Here is a 5,197-nt window from a genome sequence, read left to right as displayed (position 1 = left end):
TGCCAAAAACGTGTCCGTGTCGACGACCTTCATGACGAACCGTCCTGGCTTCTGTCGTTCTATACATAGCACAAATCCCTACAACATTCTTCATCAAGTCTCTGTTACCCTCGACGGATAGGTGTGACATACCGTTTCAAACACGATGGTCCGTCAAGGGGCTTCATTCCACGATACTTAGAATCTTCTAAAGTTTGGTACTATGATTACCTTCTATTAGCCTTGACGAATGTGCAGGACGAACCGTCGTAGCCATGACGGTTCATCGTGAGCTTCCGTAGTCCCACACTTTGTCAGAATTCCCCAACTTCCTTCAGCAGCCATTATATTCTAACGACGGTTTACCCCTACGGACCGACAGAGTCACAACGGATCGTTGTGGGGTCCGCAGGTGGTCGCTTCTGCAATTTCAGCTCAAAACTACATCAAAAATCATTTCAAAACAGCTTTAAACACACATTAAACTTAAGGATAAGACATTGAAAGTACCGTGAAATCACGGTACATCAAAAAGGTATCAAGAAAAATAAATGAAGTCCTTATTGATTTACATGATCTAAAGAAACACTCAATCTTGCCAATAAAAAGGAAATTGTGAATTTTCTACTTATATCGAGTCTTTCCATTTTCTTCTCTTTGGTTGTAATGACCCGTACATTATTTTTGAGAATCTTGAACTATACGTTTAAATTGAGTTAATTAATTGATGGGTAACTGTAGATAATGGGCTGAATCAATAATTAACGGGCTAAAGTGATAAATTATTTAAGATTCAATACTATTTGACCCTTATATACTAAATAAGTAGTAGGGTTTATTATTTATATATATAAAAATAAATAAAGATAATAAGAAAGGGGGAAAATTACCTGAGCTAGGTTGCGTCGGAGGCGAGGGCATCGAATACAGGTAAGAATTGTTAGCAATTTTTCATCGCCATATGCAAATCTTCAATTTTGTAATATAAAATTTTGGTTAGACATTAATGGAACACTATTTAATATAATATTGTTGAATTTACAATGGAATATAACTGTTCTTTGGATTCTATGATATAAAAATTCTTTCCAAATCATTGGGTAATCATGTTGCCAATGATTGATGTAGGGGCAATATATTTTAAACAAAAGAGTGAAGAAGATTATTAACTTACTGTTTGTGTTTATTTTTTTTCTTCTTTTTTTTAATGTCTTAAAATCATCAAATTATTATATTCGGTAGTTGATTTGATTATTGATGATTTAATTAATAAAGGATATGTAATGATTGATAGAATTGAAGATACAATGAAGGCGGATGGATCCTTAGGTTCGGAGGTGGTGTTCTATCCGTGGGTGATTGGTAACTTGACTTAATTTTATTATTATTATCACACTATGAGTTAAGTTTTTACATATTGAGATAGGTAATTAAATATTATATCTATCATATCATATACATACCATTTGAGTTATGATATTGGACAAGAGTTGGAACTTAACTTAAGCTTGAAACTTAGAAACTTGATCATAGATTTGGGTGATCTTTTGGGTCTAGGCTAAACCTATAATAATAGGGATTTTGTAAGCTTTGAAATCCTATAGTGAATATGTACTTGAATAGATTGCATTGATTTGGAAGCTCAAGGAAAAGAGAAGGCTCAAGTTCTAGAGTCATTGTTTGACTATTTGAGGCAAGTGGATTTCTAAACTCTTGTTAAGTGTATGGAATGCGTGTATTTCCTTGTGATATATGTCTGAGAGTAACGGGATTGGTGATGGGTTGACTTGTCCACATTGATTAATTCTAATGATGAAATAAAAGGGATAACAAAAGGCGATGTGATTAATTATTTATGTGTGATGTGTTGAGAAAAGTTTGATGGCTTGTTGAATCATTGTTGATGTGATTTCATGCTTGTGTGGTTGTGAACTGTGCAATGTTATGAAAATGGTCATCTCCTCATTATTTGTGTGAACATGTCATTGCATTATTCTGAGACATGGTTGTGAAAGTGTTATGTGCATTGAGAAAGAATGATAACTTAAAGAGGATGTACCATTTCGAGGGACGTATCGCGCGCCGCGATGGATACTATATTTCGAGGGACGTATCACGCGCCGCTATGGTTACTATTATCGAGGGTCGTGTCGTGCGCCGCGACAGATGCATGGACAGATATGTCCTCCATGGGTCCCGGACTGAGAGACAGCGGGTGTGTAACACTAGGTCAGACATGCATCATTATACTTGACATTGCATTCCATTACATTGCACATACTTATAATTAGTGAACTTGATATTGTGTTTTGCTGATCTAGTGATTATTTCCTTTTTGTGGAACTTGCGATAGTTGAATACTGTGCTTGTTATTGAGGATATATAATTTGTTGAAGTGTTGTTGTTGAGGATATGTGATTTGTTGAAGTGTGTTATTGAGGATATGTAAATTTTTGGAAGTGTTGCTATTGAGGATATCTAATTTGTTTAAGTGTTGATGTTGAGGATATATAATTTGTAAAGTGTTGTTGTGGAGGATATGTAATTTGTTAAAGTGTTGTTGTGGAGGATATGTAATTTGTCTAAATGTTTTTGTTGAGTTACGTTCTATGTAAACTGTGAGTTGTTAGGTTGGGCTGATGTTTATGTAGGTTGTAGTTGTGGAGGTTCGGTTGGGGGTGGTAGGAGTACCCGTATTTCATCCCCTTAGCTTGTGCTTAGAAGTTTACTTGCTGAGTACCGTGTGGTTTGGTACTCACCCCTTGCTACTACAAATTTTTGTAGGTTATGAGCCTGGATTTTTGTTGTACTTGTCATTCTCTTCTTTTGCGAGGCTTCTTGGAGATTTGTGAGGTGGCTGTTTTCATCTCAGCAGACTTTCTTCTCCTTAATTATGATCTTGTTCTATTCTAGAAACAAGTTCATTTGAGACTTGAGTTTTCATTTTAATCAATTGTAATATTTTAGAGGCTTGTACACGTGACTACCAGGTTTTTTGGTTTTTATTAAGTTACTTATATTTTATTTCCGCACTTAATGTAATGGTTGAGTTTTAGGCTGACTTGTCTTGGTGGGATAAGACGAGTGCCATCACGTCCATTTTTGGGTCGTGACATTGGTTCTCAAAGTAGCCATTTTATTACGTGATTTAATATTTACAGTATGGACATACCAATAAAATCGGGGCAAAGTCTCTCTTTTTCTTATGTGTGGAGATTAATTATTTGATATAATTGAAGAACTTTTATCTCATGTATTATGGGAACCATCTCTTTTATATTGTTTTATATGTAATTTTGAAATATTTGATTTGTCTTCCACTAGTAAATATCACCATATCATTATTAATGATTCTCTATGTAAGGAAGTTTTTGGCTCTTAATATACCAATACTATACCGTTCATGCGTGGAAATGTATGGCCTGATCAATTTGAAACCTCGTTCAAAGATGCTAAAGTTTTTCTTGATGAAACTGCGGCTGACTTCTCTAACTATTGTCCCGTATAACTTGTTTTTTAGAATCGAATCTCGCCCACATTATGGATACAACTCTTTCCGAAAGGTCTCTATTATCAAAATCTCCAAAGGAGTCATATTTAATTTGTTGTTTACTGTATTGAAGCTATTGTTTGCTGTTGTATTCAAGAAACCATTTCTTGTATATTGCTGTATCTGTAGTTTTGAAATATTTGATTTGTCTTCTCCTACTAAATATCACCATATCATTTTTAATAATTCTCTATTTAAAGAAGAGTTGGCTCATAATTAACCAGTGATACACTATTCATGCATGGAAATATATGGCCTAATCAGATTGAAACCTCGTTGGAAAATGGTAATGTTTTTCTTGCTGAAACTCAGGCTGACGTTTCTCATTTTTCCCCTATCTTTTGGCATTGAGAATTGAATCTCGCCCATAGTTTTACTACCACTATGGTTCCACGACAGGGCTCTCTTAGCAAAATCTCTAAAAGAGTTATATTTGTTGGTTATTATTTGCTAAAGAAGATCAATATAAACTGGGTTCTATGGGTCCGCAGATACATGGTTAAATATTTTGAGGATACGAACTCCACTACAACCTTACCCTATTGAATTCTTATCACTTGTATTATTGTCGACTCTCTTGTTGATATTGCCGACTACATGCCTACATTGATTGATGCTAAATCTGATACTCAAACTTCTTCAAGAATAGATTATGTGTTGATTAACGAGAAATGGTATAAGAAGAATTTTGTCCAATGCATGGCTACTACAATCTTTGTTGACTTTGCATAATTGCTCCTCAAGGAGGCTGAACACATTAAGGTAAGGCTCAATGGTCTTAAATTCCATATGCAAGTTTTGCGAGTTCCGTTGGAAAATTGCTACAACTTCACAAGGACTCAAGTATCGATATTGGAAAGCTTTGGCTTGAGATGGGAGGACTTAAGAAGGATGCCTCTCATTCAGTTAACATTATTCTGAAAAAAGTCAATTCCATCAAAACTCGAGACGAGTCGTTTAACAATAAAGTGGTTGTCACTATGAACACTTCATATTGATCTTTCTCTACGACGATTGAGAAATCTCTTACTACTTTGTGGAAGAATGTGGTCAACACTCTAATATATTTTATCGTGAAACATTAATATTATGACCTCATTTTCTTTTTTAATACACTTAGTTTTGTGGAGATCTTTCTCTTTATATTATGTATTGTATATTTGGGGCTTCTAACCCCATACTCTTTGTCTGTTTAGTTTTTTCTTCTTTCTCTATCTTTCTTGATGTTGTGTTATCCTTATCGATTATGTAAAAGGGGGAGAATCTATACATGGGCATAAAGAAATGGAAAGCACTAAGACAGGGGGATTACAAAAGTTACTATTCATCTAAGAACAATCAAACATGGAAGTCATCTTACACATCCATTAATTACAGTTGTCAATATCAAAAAGGGGGAGATTGTTAACTTGTTATATTTTGATTATTGATAAATTGCAGGAATTAACCTATAATAATACGAGTAACATGAATTCATGAAAACATTACGAAAAAAAACACAAATCCAAAGATCAAACAAAACAGAATTCAATCTGGATTTACTAAGAAATCATAAAAGGAAAGAGATCTTCAATCACACAAAATATATGGCTAAAAATTAAAAAGATATGTCAGCAAATCAATCAACCACAACTTATGGAAAAGATTAACAAGTAGGACAATTTCAAT

The 5,197-nt window shown here is 34.3% G+C and overlaps 1 long non-coding RNA gene across 1 annotated transcript; it reads left to right on the top strand.

The window, feature by feature from the left end:
• Nucleotides 1-858: 858 nt before the first annotated feature.
• LOC109119869 (uncharacterized) lies at nt 859-1,636 on the top strand. The gene is made up of 3 exons (XR_002027435.2): nt 859-909; nt 1,274-1,341; nt 1,603-1,636. It is a non-coding gene; the product is annotated as an uncharacterized lncRNA (long non-coding RNA).
• Nucleotides 1,637-5,197: the final 3,561 nt, after the last annotated feature.

Source organism: Solanum lycopersicum, chromosome 1 (genome assembly GCF_036512215.1).
Source record: "Solanum lycopersicum chromosome 1, SLM_r2.1".
Lineage (NCBI taxonomy): Eukaryota > Viridiplantae > Streptophyta > Magnoliopsida > Solanales > Solanaceae > Solanum > Solanum lycopersicum.
This window is presented reverse-complemented; position numbering and strand designations above follow the sequence as displayed.